Source organism: Podarcis muralis, chromosome 8, assembly GCF_964188315.1.
Source record: "Podarcis muralis chromosome 8, rPodMur119.hap1.1, whole genome shotgun sequence".
NCBI classification, from domain to species: Eukaryota; Metazoa; Chordata; class Lepidosauria; order Squamata; family Lacertidae; genus Podarcis; species Podarcis muralis.
In genome coordinates, this window is record NC_135662.1 from 74,848,171 (window position 1) to 74,870,326 (window position 22,156).

Here is a 22,156-nt window from a genome sequence, read left to right on the forward strand (position 1 = left end):
TAATATTTAAGGCTGTATTGTTTTTAGCAGGTCGGCGGTTCGAATCCCTGCGGCGGGATGCGCTCCCGTCATTCGGTCCCCACGCCTGCCAACCTAGCAGTTCGAAAGCACCCCCGGGTGCAAGTAGATAAATAGGGACCGCTTACCAGCGGGAAGGTAAACGGCGTACCGTGTGCTGCGCTGGCTTGCCAGATGCAGCTTGTCACGCTGGCCATGTGACCCGGAAGTGTCTGTGGACAGCGCTGGCTCCCGGCCTACAGAGTGAGATGAGCGCACAACCCTAGAGTCTGGCAAGACTGGCCCGTACGGGCAGGGGTACCTTTACCTTTACCTTATTGTTTTTAGCACTCTATTGGGAGCTGCCCAGAGTGGCTGGGGAAACTCAGCCAGATGGGCAGGGTATAAATAATAAATTATTATTATTATTATTATTATTATTATTATTATTATTATTGAGAGGGCCATGATGCAAAAGACTCAGGCATCCACAGGAATGTCACCTTTGTTTTCCAGGTCCCCACTGTACATGCTATTCCCTTTGGGCAGTGCAAGAGGGCTGGGGAAGGGGGCTGTTTCATAGCTGTAGGTGTGCAATGGAAGAGTCTTACCTGCAGCCAGGGGCGCCAAGCCCTTTTGCCCCCCTATATTTTGGGGGTCAGGGCTGGGGACCCCCAATGTTCCAAAAGCACAGAGGTGAAATGTGCAGCTGCTCCAGCAGTCAACTCAGAGGGGAAGGAAGGTCAAAGCAGCCTCTGGCTTCTCCCAACATCCTGACCACGTGCATGATGTTGGGATGTCGAGCGGTCGCACACACAACCTCACAATGTCACACGCACAACATTACCTCTCCCCATTGCCCTCATAAGCTGACACAATCAGACATATTGTTGCATTGTACCGAGCAGTGCAGGAACTGGCTATGTTGAAGTCTGTAATAGGACAGGAGGAGGAGACTGAAGAGTGGGGGAACTACAGAGATCCCCCACATTCTTACAGTCTTTCATCCATGCACAGGGAGGATTTTTCTGCAAATCCCTCAGTTGACCCATGTGAGCCATCCTTTGTTTTGTTTTATAAAGCAACAAGCACAAATAGAGCAATCTAATTTTGAGGCAGTGCTACAGCAGTACAGATCATTAGTGAAAATAATGTTTTCCCCCCAGCTGAAGGTCAGAGTTCAGGGAATGGTCTTACAATGTCTGCTTATTTTATCAGCATGTATGTCAGTAAATCATTAAACAGCAATTTCTCGATTGCTGTTATGTACTTACTGTGAAAGTTTGATTATATACGTAGCATCTTTTACCGGGGAGAATGTATCCTATTTATGATTTCTCTGTTCCTTTTTCAGTTCTGCTTCTAAGAACATACAGGATGTAAGCATTTTCTTACTAAAATGCACCGGCATAGAGTCTGGATGCTGGAATATTTGGGATCTCTAAACATAAGCAGCAGCACACTCTCTCTCAAAAATACTTTCCAGAGGCTGTAGGATAAAAAGCAAGTTTAAGAAGCTGGATCATCAAGTCTTACAATACATCAACACCATTGATATTAAAATATTTGAGATTTCGCCACTCCAGAGATTCAGTATGTCGCCATGTAGAAGATAAATGGTTAGTCAGTCATAAATTGAGGAGGACGTGACAGCAGCAAATGCTGAGTTCGCAAAGAAATGGACCTCTTGTCTCAGTTCAGGGACTTGAATTCTTGCTGGTAGTGATTTTCCATCAGTATCCACTGCAGAGTGCAGCTTTTTCTTCCCTCAGCAGGGTCAGTTTTATGGAGGAGAGTCAGCCATTTTGGCACTCGACACTTACTGGGATAATGGCAGTAAAGGCTGCTAGGTTCCTTCCCATTCCCAGCTGAAGAGGGAGACTCAGACTAGAGCTGAGAGGATGCAAAAATTCTTGCAGAATATGCTCCTGATATTTGGGGGTTAGTCCAGCATTTGTTGGAAACTTGATACTTCTTCATACATTCATAATTGGTTTAAGGAATTTGCTGAGACATAAAGCGGTGAGAACTATTTTTATTTTTACAAGATTGTTGTACTTCACCAGATCTTAACCTATTACAATATTTGTAAGAATGGACTCCAAATATTATTGAATTTTTCCATGACAAGTTTGCATTTTTATGCAAGTTGTTGTATGTTGCAAGTTTGTATAAGTGGGATCATCTTAATAGATGGTCCTGGTTGTGGGCAGGCCCTCAACCCAGTGTCCCCACCCTGGCGTGGGTGGAGCCATCACCCTCACGGCAGGCTGGCATCACGATTACCCAGGGCTATTGCCGAATCAATTTGAATGGGTGATTGTGGGGGAATGTATAAAAGCGGCAGTGTGACGTGTGCCAAACACCCACCCACCCACCCTCCCCTTAATTTAAGTGTCCTTTGGCCTTGCTTTGGACTTTGGTTGGTTGCCCGTCTTGGGATGGGGACCAGGTAGGAATTTTTCCATTTGGCAAATTGGCACGGGCCACTTGGTTTTTGCCTCCCTCTTAGCAATCATCACAACTTTGTAAGGTTTGGTGGTTAGGCATTGGCTTATTGTTGAGTGGGGAAGGGGAGGTTGGCCATTGCCCAAGGGTATTCTGTTAAAGGATCTTGTCCTAAGTCCGCTTGAGGAGCTAGGGCCATGCCAGACCTCTGGGAACACCAGGGGAGATGCAGGTGTGTTCCTCTGAAGCAGTTTCCCTTTGGGTGGTTTACCTTTACAGACTTCCAGCATAGGGGGCAGGAGTCAGATACAGTCTTTTGCCAATGCCTAAGCCAATACCACTCACATTTCCTGTAATCAATAAAGTTGTGGCCAAAAAAATTGCCCAATAACCTTAAACAAAAATTCTGTGTCTGTGTGAATTACTTTATGCTAATGGGGGGTTGGCTTGAGGGTCTTGCCATGCAAGTCTTCAATCCAGTCGTAGAAGGAAGCCGCATTCCCCCCCCCCCCCAATTCATCAGTATCAGTCTTTTAGCTGTGGTAAGGGCACAGAGAGTCCACTGGTATTGTCCTTTTGTAAGGGTCCGTGTGCTGGGTATATAATTCAAGAGGATATTTTGCTCTGTAAATGTAAGGTTGCTCCGTACAGTTCTGTTGATGGTTTCAGTTACCTTCTGCCAAAAATATTTTGATATAGGGCAATGAAAACATGTATGTTTTAGAGAAGTATTATCCCTATTGCATCTCCAACAGTTAGATACCTTAGATAGCCCTTTTTAAAACAAATGTAATGGGGTCCAGTATATTCTGATTTTTATTATGAGCCTCAACTTAAGATCCAGAGACACCCTTGTTATAGCAGTTAAAACAGTTTCCCACTGTGTGATCGAAATTGAGATTTCTCATTCTTTATTCCAATCCTCCCCCAATATCTGTATATCAAATTGGTTTGCTAATAACACACACACACATTATTAGAAATGGCTTTTCTAAAAGGTTAAGCAAAGTTCCTAGAGCTAGATTTCTTATTATGTTGTTGTTGTTGTTTAGTTGTTTAGTCATGTCCGACTCTTCGTGACCCCATGGACCAGAGCACGCCAGGCACTCCTGTCTTCCACGGCCTCCCGCAGTTTGGACAAACTCATACTGGTAGCTTCGAGAACACTGTCCAACCATCTCACCCTCTGTCGTCCCCTTCTCCTTGTGCCCTGAATCTTTCCCAACATCAGGGTCTTTTCCACGGAGTCTTCTCTTCTCATGAGGTGGCCAAAGTATTGGAGCCTCAGCTTCACGATCTGTCCTTCCAGTGAGCACTCAGGGCTGATTTCCTTAAGAATGGAGAGGTTTGATCTTCTTGCAGTCCATGGGACTGCAGCATAATTCAAAAGCATCAATTCACAGGCTCTGGACCTGGTGTCTTCCATGGCGACACTAGGGCTCTCCCAGTTTGTTTCGGGCCCCACACATCAAGCAGGCCACACGCTGGATTTGATCTTTGGCGCCGGTATAGATGTGATCATGTCTCGATGAAGGTGCCATGGTCTGATCACTACGCTCTGAAAGCCAGGATTGACTTTCCACCCCCACCCTGCTTAGGTGGCGAGCCGATTTGGGTTCGCCCGCAGAGGCTGATGGACCCTGATAGATTCCGTCAAGCCTTGCGGGACCTTGCTCCCCCTGGCGACTCATTGATTGAGCTTGTTGAGGGCTGGAATACCCAGCTCCTGGCAGCCATCGATGAGATCGCACCTAAGCGCCCTCTGCGACCCCGCAGAAACCGGGCTCCCTGGTTTACCGAGGAGCTTCGGAAAATGAAGCGGGACCTCAGATGGCTAGAGTGAGTATGGCGGGGTGCCCGTGACGGAGCCTCAAGAACATCTTATAGGGTTTTTATGAAAACCTATGAGATGGCAGTGAAGGCCGCTAAGAAGGCTTACTTCTCGGCCTCCATTGCATCCGCTAGCTCTCGCCCGGCGCAATTATTTAGTATAATTCGGTCTTTAACGTCCCTCGAAGGACAGCCAAATTTAAATAACAATCTGACACACAGCTGTGAGGCATTTGCGAGCTTTTTTGCGGAGAAGGTCCTGTTGCTCCGCCATGACCTCCCTGCCAATTTGGATACAATAAAGGAACTGGAGGCCCCTCGACTGTCCTCGGGTCCAGTATTGGACCACTTTGACCGGATATCTCCAGCTGATGTGGACAGATTCCTCCAAGCTGGAAAGCCCACCACCTGTCCTCTTGACCCGTGCCCGTCATGGCTAATTAGGGCGTGTCCAGACGAGGTGCGGGCCCCCCTAGGGGATATGATCAATTTGTCCCTTGGCACCGGGATATTCCCAGGGGAACTGAAGGAGGCGGTGGTGCGTCCGCTCTTAAAGAAAACATCATTAGATCCCTTAGATCTATCCAATTACCGCCCGGTCTCGAATCTTCCATTCCTGGGTAAGGTGATTGAGAGAGCAGTTGCTGAACAGCTCGGTAGGTTTCTGGATGAAACATCTGCTCTGGATCCATTCCAGTCCGGCTTCCGCGCTGGGCACGGGACCGAGACGGCTCTGGTCGCCCTAACAGATGATCTCCGCAGGCAGCTGGATCGAGGCGGGTCGGGGCTGCTGATTCTTCTTGATCTGTCAGCAGCCTTTGACATGGTCGATCACGAACTTCTGGACCACCGCCTTGCCGACGTGGGGATCCAGGGCACAGTCCTTCAATGGCTGCGCTCATTTTTCTCTGGTCGGGGACAGAGGGTGGCGCTTGGGGGGGAATTGTCATCGCGTCACTCCTTGGTGTGTGGAGTGCCTCAGGGTGCGATTCTCTCCCCAATGCTTTTTAACATCTTTATGCGCCCCCTCGCCCAGCTTGTCCGGAGTTTTGGGCTGGGTTGCCATCAGTATGCTGATGACACCCAACTCTATCTGTTGATGGATGGCCATCCTGACTCGGCCCCAGACACACTGACCAGATGTCTGGAAGCTGTGGCTGGATGGTTACGTGGGAGCCGGTTGAAGTTAAATCCTTCGAAGACAGAGGTCCTCTGGCTGGGGCGGGACGATATGGGATCGAGGGGGCAACTCCCATCTCTTGCGGGGGTGCAATTAGTGCCAGCACCGTCCGTTAAGAGTTTGGGTGTAATCTTCGATACCTCCCTCTCTATGGAGGCGCAGATTACAGCTATAACAAAGGCGGCATTTTTTCATCTCCGCCAAGCTAAGCAGTTAGCCCCTTATCTCTCTCGCCCTGATCTAGCCACTGTGATCCATGCGACGGTCACCTCCAGACTGGATTATTGTAACTCGCTCTACGTGGGGCTGCCCTTGAAACTGACCCAGAAACTCCAGCGGGTGCAGAATGCCGCGGCGAGACTCCTTATGGGGTCTTCGCTGCGAGACCACATTCATCCGGTACTATACCAGCTGCACTGGCTCCCGGTGGAGTACAGGATCAGGTTTAAGGTGCTGGTTTTAACCTTTAAAGCCCTATACGGCCTAGGACCCTCGTACCTACAGGACCGCCTCTCCTGGTATGCCCCACAGAGAAACCTACGGTCTGCAAATAACAACATCCTCAAGGTCCCAGGCCTCAGAGAGGTTAGGCTGGCCTCAACTAGAGCCAGGGCCTTCTCGGCGGCGGCTCCAATCTGGTGGAATGCTCTGTCACAAGAGACTAGGGCCCTGCGGGACCTGACATCTTTCCGCAGGGCCTGCAAGACAGAGTTGTTCCACCAGGCCTTTGGTCAGGGCGCAGCCTGACTCCCTCCTCTGGCAAGCTGCACAGAATTTTGCCTAATCGGTTGCCAACAATTTGATTTTAATTAATTTTATAATGAAATGTTTTTAGAATGTTTTTAGAATTTGACTGTTTGACTATTTGACTGTTGTTAGCCGCCCTGAGCCCGGCTTCGGCTGGGGAGGGCGGGATATAAATAAAATTTATTATTATTATTATTATTATTATTATTATTATTATTATTATTATTATTATCTTTGGCGATCAGCCTTCTTTATGGTCCAGCTCTCACTTCCATACATCACTACTGGGAAAACCATAGCTTAAACTATACGGACCTTTGTTGGCAAGGTCAACACTTATTATACATGTTCACTAATCTCCACATCTAGAAGCAGTGCACCTCTCAGTACCACGTGCCGGGAACAAATATAATGAGCTATTCCATCCAGGTTCTGATTCCTGTTGGAAAACCAAAATGACTAGGGCCAGATCTATACTGACCTGTTTAACATTATTTCCCCTTATTGGAACAGCATTAGATATGTCGTTCTAAAACATCACAGGGGATATTCATTAATTAAAGCACCCCCCCCCCTTTGGTTTCTTTTGCCAAATGTAAGTAATACCTGGCCACACCATTTTCCAAAACACTGTTTCTTTCCCTGCTCCTGGTTGCTTTGCTCTCCTTCTGCATTTCTCTTTCCTCAAAATACCTCAGAGGTTTTGCCTGAGAAGACCCCGTTCCCCAGTTTGCTTCCTATTTCACTTTAGGTGGAATTTCAGCATTGAGTCCAGATGAAAGTGGTGTGCTTTCTTAATACACGAGCAATACATCATCCACATTTTGCAAGCGTATAGAAGAGAGGTCAGTCTCCTAGTTTGGTATGCTACCCTGACATTAGCGATGTTTGCCATGCGCTCTGCTACTTTTTCCATCAGTGATTTTGTCATTAATCTTTTCATTCACAAGACACGGTCCGGCCACAATGTGAGAGTTCCCAATTTACTGAGCAGTTGGAGAAAGTTCTTTCTGCTAATAATGTCTTGACGGAGCATCAATCTCATTTGAGGCTGGTGATATCAAACCTCTGTCTTTTTCGGGCTAATGAATAGCCCCCAATTAAATGTGTTTATGTGTGATCCACTATTACTTGCATGCCCCCTACAAGGGTACAATGAACATTTTTTATTAGTTAGTTTTAGCTTACAGCCTTTTCAGATTATTTTTTAAAAAAACCCCTTCCAATTCATCCTAAATCTAATCTGCCACATTATTATAATGAAATATTTCCAGAAGTTATTGAAACACTCGAAAGACATCAGACACTCTTTTTTAATACCGTTCGTTACAAGAAAGGGCTGATGAACATTCTCCTTGTCGTGCTCAACATCTGTCATGAGACTGCCTGACCACAGTAATAATTGGTTCTGGCCAGCCAAGTCTAGCAGCAAGTTATTTCCAAAGGCTATCTCTGCAAAAAGGATAAGATGCCTTTGTAAGATCAACAAAGGCTACCGCAGAAAGGTCACTATTTTTTTCTTGTGAATCAACCATGGTTTAAAGATCATATGTGCAGCTCCTTTGTTTTTTCCAGAAACCACAGTGGTTGTCAGGGGAGGAAGGGAAAAAATCTATCAAAAATCTGATAAGCATCCTTCAAGAATGCTCTTTCCCCCCTAAGTGTGGCATATACAGTAATATCTTTATTATGTTGATCACAGATCAAATTATTGTCTTTCATTCTGGGCCAGTGAACAGTTCCAACATCTTTAAGGTCTTGAGACGTCTTCCCTTGATGCTACCCCTGCATTTGGAAAGTTCATCAAGATGTTATGTGTCTTCTATGTTAAATTTCAGAGGGAAAAGAGTTACAACCAATGCATCTCATTTGCATAATGAATTAATGGTGTGTCTGGTTTCAACCATCAATATTTCCTGAGCTAGAAGCTAATTTGTATCATGAAGAGGCATGCTGTTTGCGTGTTCAGACCTTTAAACCTCCCCCTTACATAAATTCAGACAAGACTCAAATTTTGGTTTAGTTTTTGGCAGAATTTAGGCCACAACTTTATTAATTACAGCAAGTGAGTGGTTGCATAGGCTCTGGTTCGACTAGCTCCCTGCACCATTGCAGGTAGCACTGACCCAGGGCACCAGCATAGGTCAGGCAAGGGTGAAAACCTGGAGGAGTGGAAAGCTGGGAGCAGGCTAACTCCACCACCCAAATGCCCCCCTGGACTCAGGCACGGGCACAACCCCCTCACAGGGGTTGACCAAACCACTGAGTCCCTGGATTCCTTTAACAGAATACCATTCACATAGGGATGGCGAGAGCGTTCTCCCATCCCTATCACCTGAACCAGAGCCTATCCACAACCTTACAAATTCTGACGATTTGCTACGCAGCAGGCGAAACCCAAATGGCAGCAGCCAATCAACCAAGGGGGGGAAATTCCTGCCGTGCCCCTGTCCCAATGACAGACGACAGCGTAGCAAGGTCAAGCACACAGCCCTAAATATAGGGAGAGGCAGGTGGGTGTTCCGATGCCCGCACCGTAAGAGGAAGCTCTGGGTCACGTGCATGGGCATAAATAGGTCCCTCGATCCATTTAGCCAGCGTCCCATTGTCCCAGACCTCTTGTGGAGATGGCACATGAAGAAGGGCCTCAGGAGATGAAGGCAGGGTCTGGGTCGGTTCATAGAGAGAGAGGCAGTTCTTGAGGTATTGCTTTATTTAAGGCTTTATAGGTCAAAACTTAGAATTGGGTCTGGAAACTAATTGGCAGCCTGTGCAGTTGGGCAAAGATTGGTGTAATGTACTCAAACTGTCTTGTCCCAGTGAGCATCTTGGTTGCTGAATTCTGTACTAGCTGAAGGTTTTGGACCATCTTCCGTTGTGGTCCTATGTATAATGCATCTCAGTAAACAATGGATGCCCCTCATTATTTCGTTATTAACTTTTTACCGATGTTTTCTTTGAAAATGATCAGCCCACATTTCAAAATGATTAGCTGCCAAAATAAGTGTGCCACCTAGCTTCATGACAGCACTATATCCATGGATGCCAACAAAGGTCTGTATAGTTAAAGCTATGGTTTTCCCAGTAGTGATGTATGGAAGGCTGATCACTGAAGAATTGATGCTTTTGAATTATGGTGCTGGAGGAGACTCTTGAGAGTCCCATGGACTGCAAGAAGATCAAACCTACCCATTTGGAAGGAAATCAGCCCTGAGTGCTCACTGAAAGGACAGATCGTGAAGCTGAGGCTCCAATACTTTGGCCACCTCATGAGAAGCGAAGACTCCCTGGAAAAGACCCTGATGTTGGGAAAGATGGAGGGCACAAGGAGAAGGGGAAGACAGAGGACGAGATGGTTGGACGGTGTTCTCGAAGCTACCAGTATGAGTTTGACCAAACTGCAGGAGGCAGTGGAAGACAGGCATGCCTGGCGTGCTCTGGTCCATGGGGTCACGAAGAGTCGGACACGACTAAACAACTAAACAACAACATATCCATGGAATTACAGATCATCAAAGATCTTTAAATACACAAAATAACGTATTTTCTTTTTGGCCTGCTATTGATCACAGGACTGCCCCTCAACCAGAACTAGGATCCCAGGACAAAAATGTAGTAGACGGAAGTGCAGCTCTAGACATGTCTACACCAGGGTCCCACTGAGTTCAATGGACGTACTCCCAAATATGTGTGTATAGGCCTGCAGTCTTAATCACAAGGAGTTTCGACTGGATTAGGGCCAAAGGAATAGCAAAACTATTTTTTAAATGATGTTTAAATACTACTTCTGTTTAAATATGTATTAGTAATCTTCTCACAGGAGTCAAAACATGACAGAACGGCCAAGCATTAGAGAAAGTATTAAACAAAATCTTTACATACCCTATGAATCAAATCCTACATGAGGTAAATGGAAATATGCAAATCACAAACAATATTCATGCATACGCAATTATCCTAAAGATTTGGGTTGTCAGCCATTTATGCATATTCTAATCATTAGCTTTACTCAGCATTATTTGAAGACTTTATCTTAAAATTAATGAGGATGTACGAGAGTGTGGACACGAAAACTATTTTGCAAAAAATAGATATGATGAGAGAGTCTGAATTTATTACAGAAAGCCAGGTCATGCAGTGACCAGAGGAGGAATGACCGCTGGAAGGAGAGTAGAGTGGAAAAAAACACCATGGTGTATCTTCAGCATCACTACCGGACACATTCATCTGCTTTGGCTGCAACAAAACACATCTCTCCAGTAATGGTCGCTACAGCCGTGGCAGGAGCTGTAACTTTCCAACAGTTTGAGTTTGACTCTTCCATTGTCTCCCGAGACAGATGGATGCCATCAAGAGATCTGTGCAATTTCATGGAGAATCTGGAGAGGCAACACACTCATTGGAGAGCCGTAACTGTAGTTCACTGAAAAGTAGCTTTGTAACCAGTTCACCTTAAACACATTCCCTTCTGACTGCTGAAGATGCGCAAAGTGTGTGTTCATGGTGGGGAGGGGAGAGAATGGCTTGGTCCATTCTATCAAGCTTTTTCGATCTGAATTCCTCCAGCTGCCTTCTGTAATTAGGGGGGGGGTATGGTAAAAGAAGATTCACCCATTTTTCCTTCACCCACCCACTCCCCAGTCCTTGACTCATATGTGGCAAACCAACTCCAAATTCTAAGGCTGTGTCAGTTCCCCTACAGCTCCTTACATCTTGCCTTCCATCGCAGCAAATCATCAGACAAGGAGAATATGATTAGCTAGGGAATGCTCTCTTGGAGAGAGGTCTGTGTTGACACAGGAAGGAAGGAAGGAAGGAAGGAAGGAAGGAAGGAAGGAAGGAAGGAAGGAAGGAAGGAAGGAAGTCTTGGCACGTGGGTGAATGTTTGCAACAATGTGTGGGAATGTTAAAGATTGTAGGAAATGATATATTGAATAAGTATTATCCTCCCTTCACTCATGCTAGTAAGTGATGTAGCAGGGCAGATTCCCCTCAATATAGCTGGAAGCTAGGTTGCAGATTTGTTTGAATCTCTTAAGATTATTTCCTGGTGTCCCCTTTAGATCCCTCTTAAAAGAACAAAGATACAAGAGTCTTTCTGACTGGACTTAACCATCCAGGGGTCCTTTACCCTTTACCTTTTCCTGAGTAAGGGACGCGGGTGGCACTGTGGTCTAAACCACTGAGCCTCATGGGCTTGCTGATCTGAAGGTCGGTGGTTCGAATGTCCGCAATGGGGTGAGCTCCTGTTGCTCTGTCCCAGCTCCTGCCAACCTAACAGTTCGAAAGCATGCCAGTGCAAGTAGATAAATAGGTACCACAGCAGCGGGAAGGTCAGCAGTGTTTCCGTGCGCTCTGGCACTCGTCACGGTCCTCCGTGCGCCAGTTGTGGTTTATGCTGGCCACATGACCCGGAAAACTGTCTGTGGGCGAATGCTGGCTCTCTCAGCCTGAAAGTGAGATGAGCGTCGCAACCCCATAGTCGCCTTCAACTGGACTTAAACATCCAGGGGTCCTTTACCCATTACCTTTACCTGAGTAAAGTAACAAAAAGTTTACTAAGATTTCAAAACAAAAAAAATTCCTTCCAGTAGCACCTTAAAGACCAACTAAGTTAGTTCTTGGTATGAGCTTTCGTGTGCATGCACACGAAAGCTCATACCAAGAACTAACTTAGTTGGTCTTTAAGGTGCTACTGGAAGGATTTTTTTTTGTTTTGACTATGGCAGACCAACACGGCTACCTATCTGTAACTAAGATTTCAGTTCATGATATGATCCCTGAAAGGCAGGCTTTACTTGGTAACTACATAAAGAAACTGTGAGTTTGTCTCATACGGAGACTGAACTCATGTACTGCTGGCATAGCTGTCAACTTACAGATTTGAAAATAAGGGACCAGCAGCCTCAAAAATAAGGGATCAGCAGACAAAATAAGGGATTTCCTTTTCTCCCACCATGTGCCCCCGCTCCAGAGAGACCTTTCCCCGGCAAGGGGGAGTGGGCCGTCGATGACGTATCCATCCAATTCCAAGCACAGGCATGTTCAACTTCTGAGCCCCTCCGAGCCAAAGGCAGAAAGCCCAGCCAGCAGCCAAATGAAGCCTCAAGCGGTGGTTCCCACAGCGCAGCAACCTGGCAAAGGGGATGCAGCAAGGAAAACCACCGCCACCTCTCCGCTGGGAAGCGCTGAGCAAAAGCGAGTCCCCAGGCAACGCGGCCGATTTCATCAGCACAAGGCATGCAAGCTCCACCCACCAGTCGTTCTTAGACTCCTTATTGGGTGAGCAACACAGCCAAGCAACACAGTTGGAGCCTCCCTCCTCCCTGGCAGGCAGGCAGGGAGGGAGAGAAGCTGCTTCCTTTGAAACCCAGGAAATTTACAGGATATCATCAATCCAGGACAGCAGTGGGACATGGCGCTGGGATAAGGGAGTTTCCCGCCAAATAAGGGACAGTTGACAGCTATGGCTGCTGGCTGAGAGCCAGCAGACAGCAAAGGTACATTAAGACAACAAAATGGCTGCAGGAGAGCAGCATGGCAGCAAGATATAGAACAAGACAACAGAAAGGCCAAACAGACTGAGAATATGGCTGCATGACTTGGCTCTTTTATGGAGTCAGAGAAACTCCAGACCAGTGGAACAGGAAGTTACACTGACTGGATGTCCCCGTGCTTGTGCTCACTCTAGGGAAATAATGCACCAATGGATTACATCCCACACAATGCACACATTGGAGATTAGTATACATAACAACCTCTGCCTGATCTCTTCAGTGTTTTACTGGAACCCAGTGCGCCCTCCCTGGATTTTTAGTGGACAATCAGCCAGTCACTTTTAGGGGTCTGAGTAGGAATGTCTTGTTTCCCACTCAAATTGGCTGTGTTGTTCAAGTCATCCACCCACCCATCCGCTTACATAAAGCATGTGTTTAAATACCTCCTTTTAATATGAATGGCATTTTAAAGTGCCTAACTGTAATTGGATCACACTTCCATGTTTTCTAATTTGCCAACGACTTGGTACTTCTTTGATTCATCCCCAGTCTGCTTTAGAATTCACGAGACATTCACATCTACAGTGCATCAGACAATTATTTAAGACTTTCTAAAGGGGGGGAATCCTTTATTTAAAAGGTTATTCATTGAAATGAAGAAAACTGCTTTGACAGATTTACATTTTTCTAATATGATTCTTTTCATTGATGATTTAGACCTTGGATGTGCTTTTAAATCTTACAAGGATTTTCTCTCCATAATGGAATTTGGATTATGCATGCTTTACATATCTGCAGAGTATATTTAATTTAAGGCCTTTATTCTCCCATTATCTTCAATCATCAATGAAGTGATGATGTCTTTGTAGACAGAAGAGCCACAAGACAATGTAGAAGTTAATTGAGTCCTTTTCAAAAGAGCACCACCAATCTTCCTGTGAAATGTACAATGCTACCTGCAAGAACAAACACAGGATATTTTCTAGCATTGGAGATGAAACAACATTTATATAGCACATTCATTATATGATATATGGTGAAATTAGCGGTGTTGATGCATACAGTGTAGGATTTTATTTTATTTATTGAACGCTGTTCAATAATGGCATAATACAATGTATTTTATGTGCTATTTTCAGTAATATACACATTTTTGTGCACACTTTTCACTTTTTGAATGCATAACCTGGCTGGAGAACTGCACTGCAGTTTCCGAGAAGTTTGAATTTCTAAGGGTGGTTATGTTTTGATTCATATATTGTTTTGGAAAGTGAAAGTCTAGTAGGTTTGCCTTTCAGTATGAGTTGAATCCATTTTCTTCCCTGTCCCTACTTCCCCTTTCTGAGCACATAGAGAAGAAGCACATTGAGCCTGCAGTGGAAACTCAACATACAACATGTTTATTCTACATTTGAGTTTCTTCTCTCTAATTCATGACCTGTAATACCTGTTCCACAAGATGCTAGTATTTTCTAAGCCCAGCCACACTCCAATACATTTTAATGAGGCTTGTTCACAAGATGTTCCTGGTGGATTCGACACAGCATTCTCTCCCTTTCTTGTGTTCCTGCTGCTATAAACTATTTATGTGTGTAGCTTTTATTTTGTGTGTTGTTGTTCCTGGGGTTGGTGGAGATTTGCAGATCATTTTAAACCAAACTCACTATGAATCTTGAGTCTGAAACTACTATTTTTAAGAAAAGAAAAAGAAAAAGCACACCTGTAAGCTGATAGATAGTACCACAGACTCTGAAACTAATTTGAGTGCTTTACATTAAGCTCCTATGGATATTTATTGTTTTTCTAGTTGTAAACAATTTTGAATTAGATCCTGTGGGAAGCAAAGACAAAAGGAGAGTATCTTCAATTTTAAAAATACAACAGGAAAAGGATTTTGATTAAGATAGAGTACGGAGATTCAAAAAAATACTGTTGCTGCAAGTTTAACCCTCCCAATATTTGATTATATCTGACCCTTTTTACATAAAGCTGAATTATAGCCTCACAACAAAACTGTGAGGTAGTGTTTGCTGAGAGATACTGATGTGCCTAAGCCCACCCAGTGAGGGCAAAGCCTATAGCATGCCCAATGTGAGCTGCTTTTGAAACATGATTGGCAAGTCAGTTGGTCCAAAATGGCCCGACAGATTGTTATCTGGGGTCAGGTAAGTGGAGTATGACTCCTATATTATTAGATCTGCATTGGCTACCTATTGGCTTCTAGTCTCAGTTCAAGGTGATGTTTATTTTTTTTTATAAATATTTTTTATTGCGTTTCTTTTCATAGTTTTGTATATTCCAAACAGTACAGAAAAAACCAAGTACAAGAAACAATTTTTTGATTTTTTTAACAAAAGAAAAAGAAAAAACCTTAATAAGATTATAGGTATATAAAAGTTCCACTTTCCGTAAATCCCCATTGGACTTCCCCACACCTTCCAGATCTGCGTTCTTTGTAATAACAATATCAGCAATTTATTACCTTATTTTAAACCCTATTGCAACTTTCAATTATTATGTCTCCGTGTTCAATATATTGTGTCTCAATTTTGATACCTTTAAAATAAACATAATATGTTTAGTTCACTTTGTCTTCTTTTCTCATTTATCACTTGTTTTACCATTTGCTTAATCATATTTGCTAAAGCATAACATTTCCAATAACATGCACTATCTTAAGATTCATACAACTTATAATATTTTTGCAAATAGTCTTAAATTTTTTCCAGTCCCCCTCAACTGATTCTTCATCCAAATCTCGGATTCTGCCAGTCATTTCAGCTAATTCCATGTAGTCCATCAACTGCGTCTGCCATTCCTCCAACGTGGGTAAATCTTGTGTCTTCCAGTTCTTTGCAGTTCAAGGTGATGTTTAAAGCCCTAAATGACTTAAGACCTGGGTGCTTTCATGACTAGTTTTCCGTGTATGTTTCATCCCATACATTCCTATGCATCCTGCACACCAATCTGCAGGGAACCTTGTGGAGAACGTTTTCTCCAAGATCTATGGAGCTTTTGGCTATCTAAAGCCACTGAGTGAAAGTATTGTTATAGATTTGGGAGGCGAACCCCCCCTAAACCTTAGAAATTAATAAATGCTATGTCACTATATGAAGGGAGAAGACAAGCTGGAATTACTGGGCTAGCCTATGCAAAACGACCTGGCCAAGCTAGGGCCATTAAGGAACAATATAGGGCCATTGAGGGACATTGGCTGAGGTTTGGAAGGTTGCCAGGGTAATTGGGTGTGAGGTGACAGGAAAAGAGAGTTTTAAGCAAGGGTTGCTGGGAAGAAGAAGGAAAAAGGTCTGGGGTGCATCTTGGGTAGGCTGGCTGCAGGCCTGCTGGGAGAGACTTTAGGACTGCACTGCTGTGGGACACATGCCCCTCTTGAAATGACCATGCTGAAAGATCTGGACTCCCTCCATGCAGACTGAAGGTGTAAATAAGTGAATAAACCATATTTCTTAAAGCTACAACAGTCTCCACTGTGTCTCGATTCTCCAAAGGACCACAGACCTGCGTGAGTGCTTAGAACCCCATTGGCTCTTGCTACTGCTTGGCCAAGAGAGGGGGGAGGCCCCCAACTTTTGTAACAGCATTACTGGAAGTACCAGTAGGGCCAATTCAAAGAAGCATCCCCTCATCAGGGTTAAGTTCATTAAGACAGGCTGATCTATTCTATTACCTTGATGTCACTCTGCTTATTTTTACATAGGATTGTCACCTTTTTTGTACCACTCTATGATCCTGAGTCTTTAACAACAGCTCAATCTGTAGACATGAACAGTTCATTGTGCTTATTTCTATCCCATTAAACACTTCGCTGGCTGATTTCTACATATAAACACACTGTTCAAGTTACAGGAGTAAGCCAAGACATTTCATTCTGCCCAGCTGGCAACTCTCTATGTTCCCATTGACCTGAACAGAACCAGTCCTGCCCTGAAAGTCTTATGAGGAAGTTGTAAGTGAGCATTGTTGTGATGTATTGAATTTATCCTTGAAGGTGAGGTTATTTACTGTGTCATAGTGACAATATTATTAGGGTTCCTCCCACGTCCCAAGCAGTTACATGGTGTTATGGTTAAGCTATGAATCACAATAATGCCGGAGATATTATGCAGTAAGTCACATTTAATGTGTTATACACAGGGCTGAAGGTCAATGGCTGCAGGAGCACCTGGGTGTGAGTTATTACATCATAAATTGAAGTTTAGGATCACTATATTGTGATCCATATATTAGTATGTATACAGAGAAGTCGGGAGGGCTTGAAGAAGCCAAAGACTTTTAGTATTATAATGGTCAGCTACATTTGTGAGTGTCAGAGTTGAGAAGTGGGGGACAGTCTTCAACAATAAAACACAGATGAAAAAACAGCAAGCCCACTTCCCCAACCTAGTTAGCTCCCATTTGCTCCCTCGAGTCTAATTGGAAATAATGCTGATTCCTCCCAGAAAATGGCAAGCAATCTGAATACCCAGGCCCTCAATACCATCCAATATCATCCAGTCCTTCTCCTCCCCCCCAAACAAATCTACAATGCCCTCGCCCTTCCCTCTTCCCTCCCACTCATTTACCTGCTCACTGCATTCAGTCGGGATGGTGACAGCTGAAGGCACAATATTTTTATACTACTAGGGAAAGCTAGGTTCCTTAAGTCTGCTTCTACCTGACACTCTGTATAGCAGCATACCAGGTGCATAAACACAGTGGCACATCACATAAATGCACAGAAGAAACAAACGTGCAGTCACACATAGCAGCACTTCATATGCCAACACATCCAGCTCCAGTTCAGAAACACACACAAACACACGGGGGCTAAACCAAAACAGTGATTCTACCAGAGAGAGGGGGTGCAGGTAGGAATCAGAAATTGTATTGCTTGGATAAATATTTTTCTGAAATGGCCTCCGCCTTCCTTTGTATGCTGATTCGCTTTGGCTGACCCCCTATCTTCTCTTTGACTTTGCCTGCCTGCTAGCAAGAAAGGAGAGAAGGTGGCATTGCCAGGTTGCTCAGGCAACAAAGGAAGAGTTGTGACTTCTCTCAGCGAGGGAGCTAATTGCAGACCCTCAACTGGAGACAGATGAGATATAGTGCTGCTGCTCAGCTTCTTTCAATCATCTCATCAGCTTGGGAATTTACCTTGGAGTGAACGTTCTTAGGAACATCCCGGTTGCTCCTTCCCTTTACAGGAAAAGAGACATCTGCATCCCACCACACAGAAACACGGTTAGAAATTAAACAACCATTTTTCAATGAGCTTTCAACTGTCCTCTCGAAGTGTTGCCAATTTTTAATTTGAGACCCAGATACTAATCACAGCTCAGAAAGAGCTGCTGAAATGCTCCCAAGGGCTCATTTTCAAGGCTTTGGGGGAATGCGTATTCCCAAAGCCAATAGTCCACATGAGCTATTGCTTTGGAAAGCTTCTGAACCTTGGGAATTCCTGAGCTATGCAATTCCTGAGCTCATCCAATTAAGCTGCAGGAAGCTCCCTGAACTAAATAAGCTACAAAACAGGCAGTAGGGCCAGCCAATAGCATGGGGAGGCCCTAGGCAAGGTGGGCCCCTGATGGGCTTACCTGGAAGCATTGGCAGGTGGAAGCAAATAGTGGCAACAGGGCCCTGAGCAAAGCTAGCAGAATGGATCTAGCTTTCATTTTGCATTCCTATCGTGTTAAGAATAGCAATTTAATTCACTGAAATTGTAAATGCTTGCATGCATTACTGTGTGTTTAGATTTGATTGGTTGGTTCTCTCGTAGTTCTCATGTGATTCTCTAATGTTGGTCACATGGGAGGTATCTCGTGAAGGAGAGACCCTATTTTATGTGAAGCAAGATGACTGTGTTTTAGAATCCACTGTGAACACTGCTAAGATGAATAGAGTGTTGGAGCGCTGCTTCTCGGCTTGAAAGAAAGAGAGCAAAGCTTCAAGGAAAGGTAAAAGTGGAAATCTCTCATAGGAGCTTCAAGGCATGGCCTAACTGAGATACAGAAGACTGAGTGCTGAGCTTTGGAAAGAGAGGAAAATACAGTTTATTTGGAAGTGGGAAGAAGAGACTGTAAGCCCATGCTTGGAGAAGCATGTGAATGCAAATATTATGTTTTCATTCATCTATAACTATAAGTTTTGGCAAAGTAAAGTTTTTGAATGTTAAAGTCTGGACATTGGTTTAATTTCCAAAGAAGGGTGTCCGTCACATACATTATTTTAACTTCTTAGCTGAGTTTTTGCTACGCTTGCTTCAACATACCATGCTAAGAAGTTATGTTACATCAAGGACAATGTGGGAAATTTAAATGGCAACTTGTGCCAGCCCGGAAATAAAGAGGAAGGCTCTCTGCAGCAGCCTAAGCCCCCCATCTCTGGTCCTGTCCTGGCCATGTTCCTATCACATCCCTTTTGGGAGACTTACACCAGCATATCTTTGGATGAGCCATGATTGGGAACATAATGCTGGCTGAGCGAAGAATCAGCCAACTGAACCAGAGATCCACTGCATCCTAAGCTGCTCATCCGAGTGGATATTTCCATAGGATCCCCACCCCACCCCCAATAGTTATACTTTCATCCAGGAAAGGATAGTGGCAGGCCCAGGCAAGAAAGCTGTTCAATTGGTAGGATTACAGTGAAAAGGGCCCTTTTCTGAAAGGCACAAAATGAGATGAGAATTTCTCATTCATCACAAGCAGAGCAGGAAGTCTCTTTGTGATGTTGATTCTCAACTTCGACAATAATAAGTAACTGATGTTCAGGTGGAAAATAAATCTCTCCTGAATCTATCTTGTTCTCATTTCTTTGCCAGGCTGTGGATTACTACTTTGCTGCATGCACTGCATGCAAAATAAAACATTAGAATATTTCACATAGCTGGGGACAGTGTTACTGAATGGAGCTGACTAACAATGTGTTGGGGCGAGAAATCTGTTCCAGGGAGCCGTTGACAACGGCAGGTCCCTGAGGACAATATATGGTCCCCAGATTTTATTGAGATGACTTAGAATCCTGTATCATGTATCAGGTCTGCTAACATGTCATGTAAAGATGCCACTAATATCTGAGCCTTTATGCTTCTCAGTGTGAAAGCTGAATAGGCAGCAGGTCTGAAAATATTATTGTCAGATTTGTATGAGACCCAAAATGTAATGACTGGCTATGCAAACTGTTAGGAACATGACATGTGTAACAGTCCCAGTCTGTGCTATGCTGCTTACAGAGACATCTGTACATTTGAATGGGGGACATGAGGTGCAGTCAAGAGTGTATAGCTATGTACATGCATTTCACAGGATAGTAAAGACTGCACATCCATTTCTGTGGATAAATGTCCCAAATGCCAGTGTATGGGAAGGGTAAAATTAGGCTTTGAAGAACCCTAATTCCATAGTGGCAGGCTTCCATTAATTTGGAAGACCTACAAAATGCTTGCAAATTTTCATACCTCGAACTGAATGTGTGGTGCTTCAACTAACCCAGTCTTTTGAAATCCTTTCGCTCTGAAAGTGAGTTTTTACTTCTGAAGTGTGCATTTCACCTCCAATCCAAAGCTTAAGTCTCACCCAGATGAACAGGGCATAAGTTATTTGCAACAATCTTGGTCCATTGATTTTAATGGCATTTCACGGAAATGACTGGCAGAATCTGAGACCAGGGAGAAGAGCCGGTGGAAGAAGATTGGAAAAAATTTAAAGTATATATCTACAGAAATATTGTAAAATTAATGAATGTTAGAAAGATGCTGGAAAGAAGTTATATGGTTTTAGCAGAAATGTTATAAAGAATGAAGTAAGAATAGACTGCTAACGGGCTAAGGTATAAAATTTAAGGATAAATTGTGTTAAGATAAATCATGGAACAAAATCTGAAAAAGAGGGAAAGGACTTGCTGAAACAATTGATTGAATTAGAATACAAAAAAGGGAGGTGCGAGGAAGTCAAGGAAATAAGCAAATGAAAGATAAAGATATGAAAATACTGGATGGGTTTGTTTTTTAAAAAATGTTTTTGTTTCTAAATGTTTTTGTTTTCTCTTTCTTATTGTCTTGTTGTCTTGTTGTTTTTTCTTATTGTATTTTTTTGTTGTTGCTTGCTTTTCTTTTTTCTGTAACTGTTAAACTTTAATAAATATCATTAAAAAATTTTTAAAAAAGATTTTAATGGCATTTCAACATATTTCCCCCCCTGGATCGGGGCCAAAATTAGAAACCTTTGCAATTGACCATTTATATATCTCCTGATTATTTTTTACTGAATATCATGCACATTGCAACTCTGATAGGAAGGTGAAACTTTGGACACAGTGCAACTGCCACTGACAAGATGATAGGAAAAGAATTGAGACCTTGTTGGTTGGTAGTTCCATATCAGAAACCTTGAAGAGCCTATGATAAATCAATTGCTGCCTGTTTCTTTGTGTGATAGAATATGCCTAACAGCCCTTGCTCAGTTAGCTCAAGTAATGGATTCCCCCCCTCCTTGACATATTGATGTGATCTAATAGCCAAATTTTAATCATCCTTAAAAGGTTCACAGTGGGGAGGTGAGGGAGACTCTGCACATCATTCAAGGAGTCGGTTCCACTGTTCATATCCAGGTACCTTTCACAAGCTATGCCCAAACATCCTTCAAGTGTTATATATCCTATCTGGATGATGCAAGACGGATCATATACACCTGGCAGCCTTCTGGCCATTAATTGCCATGTCAAGGAGCCAACAGTGTCCCTGCCTTCCTATCATATTGACAGCATGCCATATGTGCCCTTGTGTAATATTGCTTCAAAGGCAACTGCTGGTGCATCATTCTGGGAAATACATAATTAGTATGGATGTCTCCGAGTTTTGTAAAGGTTCCATTTTGGGCTACAAAATCGACACACATATAAAGTACTTAATAGGTCGTCTGCCCCCCGTTCTTCTCTAGCTCAGATTCTAATCCAAATCGCAAAAGAATTCACATCATACTCACTTCTGCCTCCAAAAATGGAGGGAACGATTATTCTGACCTGGGGAAATCACATTTCAGAGTATCCGTGGCACTGGCAATCATTGTCACACTAGCATCCTCCTGCTCTAGTTTGGGGGCAGGTGGGGGGGCATAAGAAAGTTCTCTGCAGGCAAATGCTTGAAGCAGAAAGCTTCTCACTCCAGACACTCTGCTGCAAGGTGTTTGGTCAGATGGAGCAGGAAGGTGAGGAAGAAACTGTGATGGGACAGATCTGGAGACCCTGTAGTCAGTCATGGCAAGGTGGAGAAACAATCAGAGTGGAGAGTAAAAAGTTTAACTTCCAGATAGGACCTATCTAAGGAAGCAGTTGTGCGGTTAGAGGTTTTTTAGGCAAACAGTGTCTCAGCAGGGACTCAATACATATCTGGTTTTCCTAACTTGATTAGGATGGCAAAACCTCTGGAAGGAAGGCAGAACCAAGCATCTGAAAAGTAGGG